This window comes from Amblyomma mixtum, chromosome 10 (assembly GCF_055824585.1).
Source record: "Amblyomma mixtum isolate Tamu chromosome 10, ASM5582458v1, whole genome shotgun sequence".
Classification (NCBI taxonomy): Eukaryota; Metazoa; Arthropoda; class Arachnida; order Ixodida; family Ixodidae; genus Amblyomma; species Amblyomma mixtum.
This window is the reverse complement of record NC_143021.1, coordinates 88,068,192-88,087,345: the sequence shown is the minus strand read 5'-3', so window position 1 is coordinate 88,087,345 and position 19,154 is coordinate 88,068,192. Positions and strand designations below refer to the sequence as shown.

General features: G+C 48.3%; 1 pseudogene; it reads left to right on the top strand.

Moving 5' to 3' along the window:
• Positions 1-245: 245 nt before the first annotated feature.
• LOC149326386 (uncharacterized) lies at positions 246-15,071 on the top strand (annotated as a pseudogene).
• Positions 15,072-19,154: the final 4,083 nt, after the last annotated feature.

The following is a 19,154-nucleotide window of genomic DNA, read 5'->3' as shown; positions in this document are numbered from 1 at the left end:
AGGCTGATTTGCTAGCTCTTTTAAAATTCTTGGAGTTTTTTTTTTTTCACCAAAATGTTCACTGTTATTTAACTTTAAATATTCAGCTGCCGTTTTTCATCGATACATTTTTCAAAATTCACGCTTGGCTCGGATATTTTGTCCTAATCGCCCAGCGAAATTTCCTTGTTTATGCGACTACACCTTGGCCAATCCCCCCATGTGAGTACGCGCCACGTCTTAAGAAGAAGAAGAAGACGGTAGCCATGAAGCAACGTTCGGACTCGAGTCTGGCCAGCAGGCGACCACCTTCCGGCTCGTATAGTATGCACACCGTGCATGGGGAGTCTAGCCTAAGCGGCCAGCAACAAACGACCGAGGCCTGTGACGAGGAGAAGGACAAGGCGTGGACACAAATCCTCGAATACGGCTGTAAGTGCACGCTGCCCAGGTTGCATTGCTTCATGCTTGAGGGTGTCGATGTTGGTTGGCAAGTGTACAGGGAGAACCTGTGTGTTTGTCTAATCCATTTAATGTGACCTGTTCCGACGTTGATTGTGAAAGCTAAATGTGGACAGCAACGCACCTACTGGCTCTCCTCCAATTTATGTTCACGTTTCGTTGCATAAAAGACAAAAGAGCATACCACCTGACTGAACCTTCGATAGAGTTTTCCCTTATTGCGGCTCTCTTCCCAGAGCTCTCCACAGAGGCTCATGTCATTTTCGAGGCTGCTATCTGCTCTTGTAGATACATTAGTACTCTTTTATCAAGACGACGTTAGACCTCAAATCTTAACGTTAGCTTCCAGTGAAGCCTAAGTACGCAAGCGCAGGCTGTATCGGAGACGTCGGTCCGTTTCACCATGTTCAGTGTCCGCACAAGTACTCTTTTGTGGAGGATAAGCGCAGCTAGGTGGAGAGAAATATCGCACTGCTGCACCTGTGCAGTTCTGCGCACACACCGGAATACACGGGAGAGCGTAGACGGGAGAGTTAAGATGCAATTTTAAACTGAATGGGCACATTGGTCATCCCCCCTGGGCCCTCGAGCAGGATTGTCGGCAGCATTGTCAGTATTTGCTGAATAAATTCATTCAATCAATAATCTCTGTCGATCGATTATTAATGATGGTACGCTGCAAAATAGGCGATGCAAGTGTTGGAAGCTTAACACCCCGCAGGCATGGTGGTGTGTTGGACTACGGCCGCAGCCCTGGCTCTCTGGATTCTCTACTTGGGGCGGCACGGAGGGCAAGCACACGGGCAGCGTCGCTCGGCGGAACTGAGCCATTCGGTGGTGACGAGCAGCGGCAGCTTGCGCGGACTGTGGGTAGACGCGGGCAACAGCAGCGTCCTCGCCTTCTACGGGATTCCATACGCCGAGCCGCCGCTGGGAGTCGCCCGCTTCCAGAGACCCACGCCCATACGCCCGTGGCAGGGGGAGCTCAGGGCCACCTTCAAGGTGAGCTCCCCTTTCCACTTTTTAAAAGGGAATCGAGTACGAGAGGTTGACGGATTCCGTTTTACGGGGTATATCAGGACTTCGGGGTGTGAAGCGTACCGTAGTGGATGGCTTCGGGTTGATTTCTGGCACTTTTCTTTTCCGCAAACATGTGCATTCCTCTGCCGTGGAAAAAAGTAACTGTGTCGGCCATCCAAAATTTTAAAAATATAGTTTTGTACACCCGCGGTTCAGTGCAACCGTTTCTAAAGCAGTACGCTATAGCTAAATTCCAGTATCAAGGGTCCGGTTAGGGCCAACTCTTGGAGGCTGTGATTCAAGGGAACAGTCTAATCTACGCATAGAGTTACTCAACCTTTCCTCTCGAAAGAAAATAAGGGCCAGTGTGGTTTGAACACGGAATATTTTTCGCTCGGGGAAGAACTTTCGGACCCTCTCCCAATTCAGGTTCGATGGGCACGAACCCCTGGACCGCAGGGTTCTATCCCTCCCGCACCAGCCGCATTTCGGTGCGAGAAGGCTGCAAAATCGGCCTTGTGTTCGGCGATTATGTCAGCTTATACGTTACAGAGTTCTGGAAACACTGCACTATAGCGTCTCTCATGACCCACATATGTGCAGCATTGGCACGTCAAACCTCACCTACCTTGCTAAAATCTCGTTTGTCGTTCTCAATGGCACTCTTTGAGCGCAGGCACCACCATGCCCGCCTCAGTGGCTGCGCGCGCACGAGCGGCAGCGAGGCAAAGCGAGCGCCGACTGGACTGAAGACTGCCTGCACGTAAACCTGTGGACACCCAGCCTAAGCCCGGCCAAGCTACGGCCCGTGGTGGTGCTCCTGCACGGAGGGCACTTCACGCACGGCTCCAACCGGCTGCGCCAGTACGATGGAGCGCTGATGGCTGTGCGCTGCGACTGCGTTGTCGCCGTGCCCAATTACAGGTGCGCTGCGCCCGCATTCAAAGTCTCGAGGTGGCGGATGGTAGAGCAGCATGGGACGAACATAGGAGCAAGAGAAACAAGCGCTTTTAAAGGCCTCTGGAAAAAGTTCGCCACGCTTTCAGCCCTGTCCCGAGCGGAGAATCATTAGCTAGGGTTTCAACTGAAAGCCACCACAGCGCCTACTGCCAAGGAAGTCACGCGATGACGAACATGCATTGCGAAGTCATTGTGAGCAGCTCTCCTGCCTGCCGCTGTGGAGCAATAGAATGGGTCCACTCTCTGAACTAAATGTCATTTTTTTCAATTATCAGGCTATTTTATACGCTCAGTCGTTTCCACGACACGATACGGGTCTACTCACTTTTAAATCCATTTTATCTATTTTTTTTCTTTCAGGGCCAAAAGACATTTCATAAAGGGAGGCAGGTTAACATGCTTAGCTTTCCTTGAAAATGCCGGAAAAAGGGATGAGCAACATACAACGTGAAATAAAGGAAGAGCAAAAAATATGAGGGGACATCTAATCTACGCCTTAACGGTATGACAGGATAAGTTAATGCTCATGATTGTGGTATTGGTAATTCTCTACTTTACATTCATAGATCTATGGCTCATACCACTCCTTGCGCACTGGAGCAGTGACCAATGCGCCACTACTCTGCAATGGCAGGAGCGGCCACCTGTGGCGCTTGTGCGACCCAGGTTGCTCTTCCCGAAGAACCTCTCGCTGCCGAATACCAGTCAATACAACTGCCACCTGCCACGGTGGTCGTTCCTCTCGCAATGCGGTGAGCAGGTTGTGATGACGCCGCAGTGTCACGTGACTTACGTGGCCCACCTTGGTTGCTAGTGGAAGGCTTCTCCCTCACAACGTCGCCGACGACGCCGGGCTTTCTGCAGAACGGGAGGCTTAACGCTGTCCCGTTCAAATAAGCAAGACTACAGCAAAACGCGAAAATGCAACAAAAAATAATAAGTGAAAATCATTATTATAACGTCGACTGAGAAAATTATAGAAAACAGAAATACAAAGCAGAAAAGAAAGCAAGAAGTGCAGTTTGTTCCGGATTATTATGTTTAGCTGAAAAATCCTTCTCTGAATGTTTTTCGATTTGTGCACGTGACTACGTTTTCAGGTAAGGAATCCCATAACACCACTGCGTGGCAGAAGAATAAGGTGCGGGTAGGAATGCGCTTAAAAGATTGGCCGTGACTTAAACGTGAAAATCAGGCTTTCTAAGAGGCGCGTGTTCATGTCGAAACCATAAGTAGAAACGTAAAGTGTGACGAAGGCACAAACGTGATAACGCTGTAAGCGTCACTACAAACATTTAAACATTCGTAATGAACCCCAGGTAGTAGAAATTTCCGGAGCCCTTCACTACGGCGTCCCTCATAGCCTGGGTTGCTTTGGGACGTTAAACCCCATGAACACCAAACCACACAAACATTTTAAGGATGGGCGGTATACTTTATTTATTTATACTGTGGAGTCGCTTTACTCCAAGCAGGGGTGAGCACAGTTACTAGTGAAAATAAACAAGATATACACGAGCGTCATGCAAAAGCAAACAGATGATGCGAAAAAAGAAGCAAAAAAAAACAAAGGTTTCACATACAAAAGGATCTCAAATTATCAGGAAACATTTCTACATTGGGGCTATTCACTACACACTTCGACAGTTCATTCCACGCTGTAATCGATTTGACAAAAAAACGATTGTTTAACTGTATTACAGTATGGACGAAATTCTTGTAGCATTTTTTATGGTTATAACGCCTACTTGCTCGCGAAACAGGAGTAACATAATCATGATTGTTTATTGTCATCAGATTATTATATATTAGGTACAAAAATTTCAACCTCGTGTCAGTGCGCCTTGCCTCAAGGGATTCAAGGCCAATAGAACTGATCATAGCTGTTACATTGTCTGTTCGTTTGCATCTGTTGCAAATGAAACGGGAGGCGGTCCTGTGTACTCTTTTGAGTTTGGAAGTATTCTTGGCCGTAAATGGGTCCCATAAACAACAGGCATATTCCAGACGAAGCCGCCCCAAAGCCTTATACGGCGCCAGTTTCACATGCTTTGGGGTCTTCTGCAGTTTCCGTCCCAAACACCACAGAGTATTGAGAGCTTTCCCGCAAGTAATATTGATGTGGGGATCCTAGTTTCGGCGATTAGTTATCTGAACTGCAAGGTATTTCACAGACGAGGATTCTGGAAGTGGTACTCCGGCATACAATATTGATGTGTCATAACAGTTTTCTTTTTACAAATTATAAATGCCAAACATTTACTAACGTTAAATGGAGACTGAAGCACTTTTTTTTAGAATCAGGCTGGCAGCGTCGTCCTATAATTTTTCGTGCTGTATACTGGAATATCGCATCAAAATAAGGCAAAAACAAGCGCGAATTGCCTTTTTTTAGCAGAAATATGCGGCCTGTGCCGCGGGGCACGACGTGGGGCGTGCCGCGGGGCACGACGTGGGGCGTGCCGCCGCCCGTGTTGGTCAAGAGAGGTCGTGACGTCACTTTGAGGACTGGAGAAGCTGCCGATGCGGATCCGGCGCTGCGTTGAGTGCACATCGCAGTTTTCCGTGGTGTTGTAAAAGCGAATATGGCGACTATTTTTTTTACTGACCTCCAAAGAAAAGGATACTACAGTGTGTTCATTCCACGTATCACCTGAAAGCAAAAAAAAGACACAAGCAAAAAAATTCTACGCCTAGCACAAGCATACGCCAGCGTGAAAGACGCGTATGCAGACCATGCGTAAAGGATGCCAGCACGACCTCGGCTCATATTCTCGGAAAGAAAGGGGTGCGAACAATACTCAAGTCAATTACCACCACCGGACGCCTCCTGGCTCGCCTGAAAAGCGTCATCCTAAAGAAAAGGCCAAAGCGCTGTGTACAAACAATCCTGTTCTCAGTACCTGGCGTTGTAGATTGGGGCAAGAAAGTATTTCAAGGAAACGATGGAGCAGCACAAAGTTGATGTCAAAATGAGCGAAGCGCAGTGGCCAAGCGCTGCGAGGAATGCGACCACAGGATAGTGACGCAATCATTGTACGCTGGATACCAAGCCAAATACGCGCACAAGGCTGCTGCTTCACTCGTGGCGCGTTCAGCAGATGCCAGAAAATAGTAATCGCTGCCTCGGAAACGTTCGCCCTTCCTAGATTTGCAGTTTAGGTTCAGTGAAGTAGTGGCCAAATACATGTGTGTTTAAAAGCCAAGCTAGCTGCAACTCGCCCGCTGCCACAACTTGATTAAGAAACCGAGTAAGGTTGCGAAACATGGTTTTTTTTCGCAAAAACTTGGTTGGCATTCATTTCTCTCTTAAATTTGCATCAGAAATCAGAACGTAGAACGCTTTCATTTTAATCGCTTAGCAACGATTAAACGAGATGCCGCATATGAAGAACTTCGATGCTTGCTTGTTTGCTTTATTGTGCATTTGAATGCTTGCTTGCTGGCTTGGACACGTCGAACCGAGTATAAAATCACTAACCAAGCCTTGCTGAGCACGCCTCAGGTGGTTTGGCCGCACCTAAGCTGAGGAGAGCGACACATACTTGAGCCTCTCTAAGGTTTCTGCAGGGTCTAAGCGAGCATGTTTCTACTTTTAGAACAGGCGCTTCATGGGAATGGTGACACGCCTCTCATGCGCGAGAAAATCGAAGGAACTGTGTCATAGTTCAGCCGCGCCTTTTCGACAGAAATCTCCAGAGATCACATTGGGGACAAGCTCTGTATGTAGCCGCTCTTACGAAAGTGCTTCGAGCACAGTAGGCTTGCTTTGGTCGGCTTGAATTCATCGTCGCAGCAGCGAGCGCTTTCGCTGCGAGCTTATGATCTTGCGGAAAACAGTGGAAGACGACACAGTCGCGGCCGTAGTTGTTCGTGGACGCGACCGCAGAGTGGTACCTCGTGTTGAATCTGATTTTCAAGGTCGGCTGACACGCTTTGTACGTCACAACGCGCGCAGTACGAGGAACAACGCATGCAGCACGAGAAACAACGCGCGCTGAAAGCTCGCTCGGGTGCGCCCAAGTATCCCCGGCTCCTCAACATGACGTCACGTTGGCCGACATGGACGAGGTTTCCCTCTCCGCTGTTCTCCTCTCCTGCGCACGCGCGGGGCGCGGGAGATTTAGACATCGCACTTTCAATTGGTGATTGCGGCACTGTTTTAGCCAAAATCAAAAAAATAATTTCACAGGCGTGATCAGCAATGACACTACTTCAAAGCCCTAAAAAATTGGCTGATTCGAAAACCGCCTTATTATCCCTTTAAGAAATATACCCCATTAGTTGCATCAGTTTTATATCTTCTGCAGCTTACCGTTAAGCTTAACTTGGTCCGATGTGGAGTTAACTAAGGAGTATAAAACGCAGTCATCTACAAATAGTTTAACTCTAACTTCGGAATCAACCAGATTAGTTATGTCATTTAAATAAATTCAAAATAGGATAGGCCCCAGAACTGATCCTTGTAGAACACCAGATGAAACCGGAAGTGCATCAGAGTACTCATCGTTAACATGAACTTATTGAAATCTGTCTTCTAAGTAGGTTCTAATGAGGTCAATAACATTAGGATTGATTCCCGCAGTGTAAAGCAAGCTTTTCTCTGAGTTTAGTGTGCGGTACCTCATCAAAATCTCTGGCGAAGTCAAGAAAAACAGCGTCCATTTGTGTCACAAAGTCGTGCCCGCCGTGTACGTCATTTACTTGTGCAGCAGAGGTAGGGAAGGCGCCTGTTTTTCAGAAACATGTCGCAGTGCGGCAGCGACAATTTTGCCTAACCCCCCCCCCCCGCCCCCACAGTTGACCACTCGCGACCCTGGAGGGGCAAGACTACTCCTCCCCCTCCTAGGATTATCGCCGGGTAGCGAGCGCTTGCATGTTGTGGGAACGGGGAGCTGTCGGTGCAATGCTCAGGCACCCTTCCCGACTGTCGCAAGTTAACATTGCTCCTCGTTAGAACCGTGGCTCTCTCTCATGTTCCTTCTCTGTTTTTATGCGAAGCATATTACTAGAGGTACACTACAGCCCTTCGCCGTGGTTATGCGCCGTGCACACCACGTGGCACAGTGACGTCACACCACGTGACACATGACGTCACGACAGAGGAAGACGGAGGTACACTACAGCCCTTCGCCGTGGTTATGCGCTGTGCACACCACGTGGTACAGGACGCCACACCACGTGACATACCACGTGACACATGATGTCACGACAGAGGAAGACAGAGGTACACTACAGCCCTTCGCCGTGGTTATGCGCCGTGCACACCACGTGGTACAGTGACGTCACACCACGTGACATACCACGTGACACATGACGTCACGACAGAGGAAGACGGAGGTACACTGCAGCCCTTCGCCGTGGTTACACGCCGTGCACACCACGTGGTAGAGTGACGTCACACCACGTGACACATGACGTCACGACAGAGGAAGATGAGGGTCCACCTCGCGCCGTCGCCGTGGTTACACGCCGTGCACACCACGTGGTACAGTGACGTCACACCACGTGACACATGACGTCACGACAGAGGAAGATGAGGGTCCACTACGCGCCGTCGCTGTGGTTGCACGCCGTGCAGACCACGTGGTACAGTGACGACACACCACGTGACAAACCACGTGACACATGACGTCACGACAGATCGCCGTCACGCGCTGGGAGAGGGCGAACGATGCCATCGCACAGACACCGGAATGTCCTCGAGCGGCATTCCCGCGCATTTCGAACGGGCGATGAAGAGCGGGATGAACTTTAACCAAGGAAAGCTATGTATTACCAAGCCTAGCCATCAATATGATTCGCATCTGACTAGGCTTAACCTTAGCTAAGCCTCAGCCATTTTTTTTCTTTTCTTTTCCACCCTTTTCAACATCTGCAAATTATTGGCGCACTGTGCCTTGAGGTTTTGTTTGTTTGTTTGTCATGCGAACGCGGCGGCGGGAAAACCGCGAGCCGGGAGTTGACTTGGGGATTTCAGAATGAAGCCAGGTTTCTGTCAGAAACGTAATGTGCGGGTTCAGGCCGTGAAGGAGTGCTTTGAGTTCGGCTGTCATATTTCCGATGCTTTGAGCGTTGAAGGAAACGAGTCGCAACGATCTGGTATCATTAGCTCGTAATTTATAAGTATTTCGTTTCTGATTCCGTGTGACAATATCTGTAGGTTATAAGGTAACATTGACACTTCCAGAATACTCGCCTTCGGAATCATCTTTGCGTTCATTTGAAATGGTAAGTTTCCGGGTTTCATTCCTTTCTTCGTCCCAGACATATGTGTCGCCTTTGAAAGCTTCCTTGTCAAATTTTAGGTATGCCTTATCTTAATTTTGCAATTATATTTAACGGTACACCACAGCAGTTTCCGTACTCTTTAAGTTCAAAGCGGGTAGTCCTCAGATAATAACCTTCCTGAGCCTTTCAGCTTCTTCGCATTCCTAATGAGGTTCATTTCTTCATTAAAATCAGAGAAAGGCATTATCGCTGGTCGATCCATTTCTTATAATTGCGTGCCAAAGCGGTGTACGCATTCAACGCTCCCGACCGTAATACCTAGTTTTTTTTTTTTCAAACACTTCTGTTAACACAGCATCCCTCGGGCTCCTCGGAGTTTCTCTGCTATCTTCCTTGACCCCAAAGATAATAAAGTTACTACACCAAGAGCGATAAATAGGTCATCAAACTTGCTACACAGTGATGCAATCTGTTCTCGTAGCTCCAGAACAGAACTCCCACATTCCTCTACCTTCTTTATTGACTGTGTGCAAAATTTTATTTTTTTTTCAATAAAAGCCATCCTTCGGTTTTATTCTGATATATGACCGTCCAACTTCACCCCGGTAGATTTCAGCTGAGTTGCACACACTTCCTGAGTTTCGATAATGGTTTCCAACTGATTAGACACTGACAAGGTGGGGTCTGGATTGGCTCCAACGTCCCCACTCAACAAGCACGTCACCCGTAGGCAGAATGAGTAGAAGCAACTCTCAACACACTCACATAACACCTCTGAGCATGGGAGCACAAGCGAGCACAGAGAATTAGTTTTAAATTTAAGGCGCTGCTTGTTACTGACCAGCACAAAAAAGACGAGCCAGTTCAGACGCGTGTGCATCCTGCAGCTGCCCTGTTCATTCACTGAAGAAGAACGCCTGAGTGACGTTTTCCGGTGCATCCAACGGTGTCACTGTGCCGTGTCCGAGAAGTGCGCGGATAAGTTCCGATAAGTTCGCATCGTTCGAATTCAACGCTGAATTGTGACGTGTGATGATGGTAAAGACAGGTACACGTAATTCCGGCGAAGCTGCATCTTCGTAGGAGGGACTGCTGCATGCAGCAAAAGCTTGCAGAAAAAAAAAATTGGAGGCTTATCAAGGTTAAGCCCCGTGGATGCGAAGCATGTCCTTAGCGTTTGGAGGCATCTTGACCGCATACACGCCCGGCGCAAAGACGCTGGCGCGGTTGCGGGCACAGAGACTGACGCGACGGCGGGCGCGCGCCGCCTCATCCCTGGCGTGACGTCACATATCACGTGATGCAGCGATGGTGGCGCGGCCCCGCGTGGCGCGCGACGGCGCGAACCGAAGCGTGGAGGCCTCCGCCGGGCGACGTCCGACGGCGCGATATGAGGTTCCATCTGCAGCCGGTGTGACGTCATCACGTGACGTCACATCATGTGATCTCACTTCAAGATCAATGAGGGCCACCGCCGGGAGGCGACCGACGGCGCGATATGAGGCCCCATCTGCAGCCGGTGTGACGTCATCACGTGACGTCATGTCACGTGGCCTACTTGAAGGTCAATGGTGGCCACCGCCGGGCGTCGCGCGAAGGCCCGAAACCTACGTTAATATGCTTCGCATAAAAGACGAGCCTGTTTAGATGCGTGTGCATCCTGCAGCTCCTCGCACTATCATACGTATGGCATCCACTGGTCTGCATGTCATCGCATGGTGGCCTTGGTTTCGAAATACGACGGCAGTGCCAATGTTGCTTACCCCATAGAAAGAGCGATGTATACGTATCGCTGATAAAAGAGCAGCTGTTCAGAGGCAAAAAAACGGCCGCCTGGTTCTTAGCTCATGAGGCTTTTACATGTTGCAGGCTTGGCGTGTTCGGCTTCCTGTACGCCAACGTAAGCGGCTTCCCGGGCAATCAAGGTCTGTGGGACCAGCACCTTGCCCTGCAGTGGATCAAGGGGAACGCGGCCGCGTTCGGCGGAGACCCTCGCAGCCTGGTTCTCTGGGGAGTGGACGCCGGGGCCATCAGCGCTGGACTGCACATCCTGTCGCCGCTCGGGGGGAGCTCACTCTTTTCAAGAGCTGTGCTGCAGGTGCGGCGTTGCTGCAGGCTTCTCTCACCACCAAAATATGCAGACGACTGCAGGCAGCATACCTGCTCCCATCCCGCATTTAACCTTATTTGCCACATAGAACTAATGTGCAAACGAGGAGATTCTGCCTTTAACTCAGCTCGGTAAATTTCCGTGAACTCGAATTTCAATTTATTATGGATGATTTATTTCTTGTCATAGAAAGCAATACAGCATAGTTGTCGTCGAGAGCACCTTCCGTCGAGATTCTGTTTCTTTAAAAACTCTTGTGCTGATGGCGTCACAATCTGCATTGTATGCGAAGATTCTTTACTTATTTTGGTATTGTCAAGGATATTTCTGCCACTGCTCTCAGGCAACTACATTCACTTGCTTGAAGACAGAAATTACGGACGCGAAAAACTACCTGCAAACTCGAAAATACCCTTGGCAATACTTCAGGCCCCTGAGCCGATTTACTTCGGTGCTTCGTCCCTGTCTCTTTGCGTGCCTTTATTAGCGGTGGCTTTGAGCGAAAGCTTTAAACAAAGTCGCCCTCTTAACGCGGTTGCGGTAAAGGCCCCGAGAAAATCCGTTCTCGGCGTTGTGGGCGTCACTTTTGTGAGCGGAAATTCACGCGCGTGGCTTTGCCAAGGGGCTCCAGAGAGCAGCCCAGGAGGCAAGTGGGCCACCTAAATCACGTGACCTTGCGGGAACATCACGGCCTGCCCACCTCCGCAGGTGGCAGTTGATGCAATGATTGGTCGCTCGGGAAGAGCAACCTAGGCCAGCCAAGGCCTACCGTTAGGAGCAGCCAGGCCCCTACAAAAATTGTACCCTACAATTTTCCCCTCTTATGGCTTCTCAGCCAATTACATCCTTATTGCGTTGGAAGACAAATGCGTAGGTCTGGTGAGCAAAATCAAATATTTTTCACGCTGCGAAAGTCACGAGACACCACTTTGCGTGTCTTTCGTCTCCTTATGAAGAAGCGTAGCTTGTTGGGCCAGTTGGTGCATGGTATGTAGAAAACCAGCGAAAACGACGCATTCACAAGGAGGAGAAGTACACAGGACAACGCTGGATTCCAGCGTTGTCCTGTGTACTTCTCCTCCTTGTGAATGCGTCCTTTTCGCTGGTTTTCTACATATCTTTCATCTCCTTTCCTTTCCCTAATAACGTACAGCTGCACGAGAACTCCCAAGACTACCAAGTTCCTGTCCGAGAAAGCACGTCGGGCTCCTCAGCAAAGCACAAAGGCGATGATTATGTGCGGTGGTCCTGTGACTTGATCTTACACAAAATAGGACAGTACCAGCATGCAACCAATATTTTAGTGAGCGGTTCCATCCCACATTCGTCCTCACCTATATGGAACAGTCCGAGAGCCAAAACGCCGCGGCGTCAGTTCCTTCGTCGCAACATTCCCTAACTGGCGGCAAGAGTTGATCAGCAGGGCTAATGAACCGCTCTTTGGCACACTCTTCTGCAGCAGCTACTCACCGGCAAGCAGGAGGACTTTGAACCTCAGGGCGATGAAGGAGCCATGGGTCATTTAACTAAGTGTTTATCGTTTCTTCTCGAGCAAGGAACGCGTCCATTACTGCCAATAGAAACGGTAGCAACCACGAGAGTTAAAGCACTGAAAACATCCATGGGAAGTTGCCTTCATCAACTGTTGAAGAGCGCCTGGAAAGTTGCGATCACAGCTATGCGCTAAGAGGGATTCACACCCGTGGTGCACAGGGAGGCTCACCGCTGTCGTGCCTGGGCGAGTGTGCTGACGCGGAGAACGTGCGGCTGGTGGTGGCCAACTTGTGTACCTCTGCTGACGAGGCAGAGGATGAGCGCCACGCCCTTGCGTGTCTCCAGGCGGCGTACACGGCGGCACTGGTGACCCTCCCCGTCGACGATTACTTCTCGCAGACTTTGAGCCCCTTCCTGCCCACATACGGAGACCCGCTAGTGCCCGTCGATCCTAAGGTTCGTTGCCTATAGTTATCACTGCGTTTACTCGCCTCGCAGTGTAATGCTTCCTCAACTCAAAGCGTATTCTTTAGCACAAAGTTATATGTTTTTCTCTTCTCCTTTCCTTGCATATTCATATGCACACTGCGGAAAGGGCACGTGCAGTGGGTGAGGCGTGGGAAGGGTTTATTAAGGGTTAACGCAGCTCTCCTGAGCTCACACTGTCCTTCAGTGGCGCGTAAACTTCGGAAATAAGTAAGCTTGACTGATATGGTGCGAACCTAGGAGAGAGGGATCTTTTAATGTTTCTTAAGTATATAAACGATGAAGCAGACGCAGCCGTAGCAAGCCATCCCCATCAGCAGATAGAACTGTGCCATTAAAATTGAGGCCACAGTGACGGAGTCTACAACGAATTTGGCACTTGGGCCTGCTAGGCGATCTGCCCTCCCCATTGTCCTCTCTTGTGGATGGGTTAACAAAACCAGTAGAGTAGCGTCATAAAACGCTTTCAACCGCGATAATACGCTATATTTAGTAGTATATCATTGCTTCCAGCTGATAGCATCCAAGAGGTGGCCTGTGCTGGCCCCCAGAGGGGCTGCGGCAGCTGTGGCCCCACGACTTCCTACTCCGCTGCCAGTGTTGGTAGGCTTCGGCCGGGGCGAAGGGACGCACTTTTTCGCGCGCTTCCTGGACGCCTCGACGAACAGCTCGTGGGCGCACTTCACGCCCGACCAGCACCGCAGCACCGCCTCAGCGCTCTTCACGTTCACCTTTGGCGAGGAGATCCTGGAGGCCGAGAACCTGCACACGGACCTGGAGTCGCTGAACGACGCCGGCCACGCGTTTCTCCACTACGGCGCCTTGCTGGACGAGGCGCTCTATGTCTGCCCCGCACTGGCCTTCGCCGAGTATTTGTCGGACACGGCGGTTGTGCACGTCTACAAGTTCGGTCTGGTCGACCACGAGGCCGTCACGCCCGCACAGGCGCCACAGCACAACGACGACTTCGACGCCGCCTTTCATTTTGGCGCCGAGGACTACCTCGAGCCACCTGGAGCGAGAGGCTTCGCCGACGCCGTACTCGGCTTCATCGACAACGGGTGAGTATCGGTGCAGTTATTCGCGCGGTCAGTTCAACAAATTTGTTGAAAGTGATCGTCATCCTCAAACTAAACTATTAAGCAATTTATTTTCATGCTTCGAACAGCCTGTTCCTTACTGTGTTTCCACACCTGCAGGCAGTGCACTCGATTATGATTGATTGATAGATAGATAGATTGATTGATTGATTGATTGATTGATTGATTGATTGATTGATTGATTGATTGATTGATTGAGAAACTACATTAGTAGAGATTAGGTTAGGTAGACGTTGGGGAAGGAGTACTGGCCAGAATTCTCTGGCTCACTCTACCAGCGTGAGCTGGTGCTGCGGGTCCGAGTCGGCTAGAAGGTCGTCCCACTGCTCAAGTCTAGAGATATCCATTTTTTCTGGAACCTGTCAGGCAATTGACACCGCTCTGGAAGGTAGCTCCACTGCTTAGTCACCTAGGCGAATCTATTGAATTCTGTCATTTTTCCTAGTGTACTGAGCGCCGACGATTACTTATCAGCGTGGTACTTTCGGTTCCGAAAACCTCAGGATGGCATCTCGGCCAAACAGTATTGCTTCAGTGTATTTGAAAGGGCTATATGAAAAGGTACCTCTGTCGTTGTGTACATTCGGAGAAAAAAAAATTAGGGGGCAGTTTTTATGACCTGAGACAATCGTAATGAACGGACAGACAAGAGGAACTATAAATAATGCAAAATACGTGATCTATGATGTATTAAACCTACTTGATATGTTAAAATATACCTGAAAAAGCTTAATGTTAGGTATACCATGAATTGCAGCACAGTGATACCTATATGTCCCCCAAGGCTAGTCAGTAAAGTGGATTTAATGAATTGAAATCCAGGCGATGATACAGTGGTAAGTCTGCAAGTCAAGCATCGTCCACACATCAAGTGTCAATTTGTACACAAAGTTTGGCATGTTACGAATAAAAAATGTGCCTCCGTCAAGCTAGATGTTACAGGTAAATTATTGCTATCTTAGAAATTTGTGGTTTACTCCAGGGCGAAACTGAATTCCTTATCTTTTTGTTTCGCTCTGTCTTGTTATCTTTGGCGTTCGGTCAAAGAAATATTGTAACAGGGTTTGTTTAAACGGTACAAACGCAGGTCGGCGGACTGGCCAGCGTTCACCAGGAGTGAACTTATGGTGCGCTACTTCATGCCTAACCAGACGGTCACCGCGAGGTCGCCCGCGGCCGGCAAATGCAAGCCGCGTTTCAAGTGCTACCCCGCAAAGAGTCATCTCTAGAAGCCAGCGTACGCACTCAGTTGCACCGTACTGAGCACGCGGAGGTGTAGGTTGGCAAGGTCAGAGATTCAGTTTCACCGTCACTACACTTTGTCACTGAACTACCGATGTCATACTACAGCCAGGCTCGTCCGTACATTTCATCACTACAGCCAGTCGACAGCATGCTTATATACTTCGCCATTACAAGCCCCTTCGTGCCATAATTTCTATATTGTATTGTCACTGTTAATACACACCGCACGTATCGTTTATGCAATAATTCCTATGTTTATACATTTGCATTCATAATTTAACAATGACACTTAAGACGGTACTATTGTTCTTACGGTATATAGAAGGCTATGTGATATACCAGCGCTTGTACCCGCACAAATTCGGCACCTGAGTTGCCTGCGTAGGTAGTAAAAGCTTTAAATTCGGCGACAATATAGGAAAAAACAGCCTGACTCTCTGCAGTATCTCTCAAATGTGTTCTATGCATAAAGAAAAATAGGATTACTCAACGAAAGTCACACCGAACGAAAAGCACCTGAGCCACGTTCATTGCGCACGTGCTTTTGGCCGTTACGCGCTTGCTTTGCAACACGGGTCGCCTGCCATGGGCCTAAGATGACTATCAGTTCCGGTCTAGTTGGCATGGCCAGAGCTCAGTCACTGGAATATTGGAAAAAAAGAAAAAGGTCCACTAGAGCTGCAGAAGAGTGGCTTGAGAAGTAGGAGGCGTGGTTGGGCAATATAAGACAATCGTTCACGCTAGACCAGGCGAGCACGATCAAGACAGCCCGAGTCCGTGTCGCCATCTGTGGTCGCCTAGCGCTAGGAGCGATTGAGTAAAAAAAGCCGTTCAATTGAATTCTTTTTTTTTTCTACTTACGCGACAAGACGAGCTTGGTGATTTTACGGTGTTTCCACTCAGAGCGAAACGCATCCTCTTGTTTGTTTCCACATGGTGTGCTTGTTCGGACACAGTCTCGCCGGAGCCCGGTGCGCTCCTCTGCAGTGCTCCCCACTTCTTAGAGGTTCTCGAACGGCGCGTTCCGGTGTGCGATTGCGACATTTGTCGCTATTCCTTGGATTGGTTACAGATTTTGAGGCATAAGTATGTGATACTGTACATGTGATACATGCACCATGTGATGTTGTTTCGATAGTACAGTCTTTGTCAAAAGTAACCAGGCTGCATGGTTAGCTTTTCATTCGTATAGTAGATCCCTCACATCTTCCCTAAAGACCAAAAACTTCTTTGAAAGTGAGGACAGGGGTTCTCCTTACCATACAGGGATTTAGAACTTGAGGGCTGGTATAATAACTTTACTATACGACTGAGAAGTAAACCGTGCAGCCCGGTTGCTTTTGACAAACACTGTACATCAGCACGCTCCAGAGCCTGCTGTTCGAAGGCTTAAGACAAGCAGTGCTCACTCAACGAATCGAAGCTTAGAGGCTTCCATTCGAGGATCGGTTGAGCACTTAAATGAGACACCGGCTCAAAACAGAAGGACGTGCAGACGGACGTGACGCCTTCCAATGTGAAAGAGGAATTTGATGAAAGTGAAATTCTGCAGGCCCGTGTGCTGTGCAATGTCCCTGCACGTTAAAGAAACCCAGTTGGTCGAAAATTGCGGAGTCCATCACTGCGGCGTGCCTCATAGCCTGAGTCGCTTTGGGACCTTAAACCCCCACAAACCATAATCCATAGAACAGATTATGAGCATTGAACTAATTATCATTCTTTAAATATGAGTGACTAACACAATTTGTCCTGTTATAATGATCGTAAGATACTTTCGACTTTAACGCGGTGCTGTTACATACAAACCGACTGTTCGCTTTCATATTAGACCTACGAGCAGTTATTGCTTGCGTGTGTCGCGCACGGTTCATGGCACTTGAGAGAAATTTGAGACTCATACAGCAGAATACTGCAAAGATGGCGATGGGCATGTAATGCTGCGAAAACACCACTAGTTGATTCCCTTTGTCACTTCAAATATTAAATGGTTTTGTTTATGAAATGTCAAGGAAATTTAAGTGTAGAAGCACGAAAACACCTCTACCCCTCACGTCCGTAAATGCTTCAGCATTTGAGGGAGAGTGCGCAGGCTCTGTTTTTTATTCGCAGAATCAGTGAATACAGCATCTGAAGAAATTTAGTGAAATGGGAAGAAATCGGCTTCTATCACACTGAGCACAACAAAAAATTTGTCGTGCGCAATACTTGTCGTGATATTTTTTAGCATAGTTTTTATAGGAGTTTCCTCCAATCTACTAGTTGGGGATCTCCTCCTTAATACACATGTTTAACCTGCACTTCGCTAACATGCAATGAAGTCAACTCGGACTTCGACTTCGATCATCGGTTTCGAATCGACGTGCCTGTCCATTCAGGCAGCAAACAACTACAAATACGACTGCGCACTTTGCAGAGCTCGCACAAAACTACCTCCTCTCAAAACAATTATATTAGCGAGGAATTAAAGTTTAGCCAGTCTTAATTTGCCCCTCCCTATTTCCTCATGTAATCTAGACTCGAAATGCGCAGATTTTTGTCTCCTTTAAGCTGAATATTTTAATTGTTTATTCTTTTCTCCCAGCTTACTTGTGCATTAAGGATTATAAACAGTACCATCGCCAGCCGCGTTTGGTCCATTCCAAGACAGAGCACTCCATTAATGCTCGCCAACGACCACTGCCTTGTTGTAGCCGAGACCAGCATGCCCCATTAAAGCTCCTAATCTGAATACTCCGGTTTCTGTCGCCCTTTGCGAGATTTGCACCGCGACTTTAGAATTTAGTTCAGAAACAAAAACGTACAAGGATTCCGCAAATTTCTTTTATCAGCTAAGTTATTCGCTCAGGCCCTCACAATAATGCCAGAATGAGCATAATTGCTAGCGTTCTAAAACTTTTCTTAACCTTTCTTTGAAATGATTAAGCTGTTACTTTCTACTGCATTTAGAGATCACTCTTTAATGTAGGACTTTCGTAACAAGCAGCTGTTGCGAGAAGGATTAACTTTGGACTGAATCCTGCAGCCTGCACATGCACAACATAAAACCTTCCCCTCCCTGATGCAGTGTGAGCGCGGCAATCTTCACGTGCAGTCAGGCGAATCTGAATACAATTGCTCCTCCTTTCTCTGCTAGTGGAGACGTCAGGGTGCCGCGCTTGTCTTCACGTAAGCGGGCACAGATTATACCTCTCAATATTTTGGTTCCTCAGTCGGCTACAAGAATCCTATGAAATTGAACCATTTAGTTATTCATAAGGATAGGTGCTTGAGTTTGTTCATGATTTAGTGACAAAACACAGCGCAAAAAAAAAGACAAGCGCTGGGAAAGACAGACGCACACAGCGGTCTCTGTGTCCCTATTTTTTTAAAGCGATGGTTTTGTACCAAGGCACCTCATTTAAACCATATGCAGGGTGTTTTTTTTTTACCGTTTACAGGTTGTTTTTTTTAAAGCGCTGATAGTATCGTGAATGCCGCCTTCATGGAATGTATATTTCAGACTACTCGCATCACACCAGCGTCACTGCACTTAAATCTGAGGCTAGTCTTACTAATCTCGAGTCCAGACGCTGCATCTTTAGGCCCTGCCTCTTTCATAAATTTTATCACAGCCCATTTGATGTTTCAGCTATCTTGCCAGCTCATCGCTTATCAAGCCGTACTAACCATCCCAAAGCAGTCTACCCTCCCCCAGCACAGACTACAGCTCATATTCACTCATTCTTCGTGCAAACTGCTCGAGACTGGAACAGCCTGCCAATCGACTCCGTGCGCCACTCTGATCCACTGCACTTCGAGGCTGCCATCCAATCTCTCATTAGTGGAACATTCAACCCATCTCTCATGTAATACCCCATTCCTGGGGCATTTGAGGTATTCATAATAAATAAATAAATATTCGGCTAGGCGAACACAGGATAAGGACCTAGTGGTCAAATTTATTTAATTATTCAGCCAAATTTCGTTAAGTATCATTCTAACTCATCACTTTACGCTGCAAATTGCAACAGCAACATTGAAGACTGTAAAAATTCAAACCTAATACAATTTCCAGCATGGCATCATAT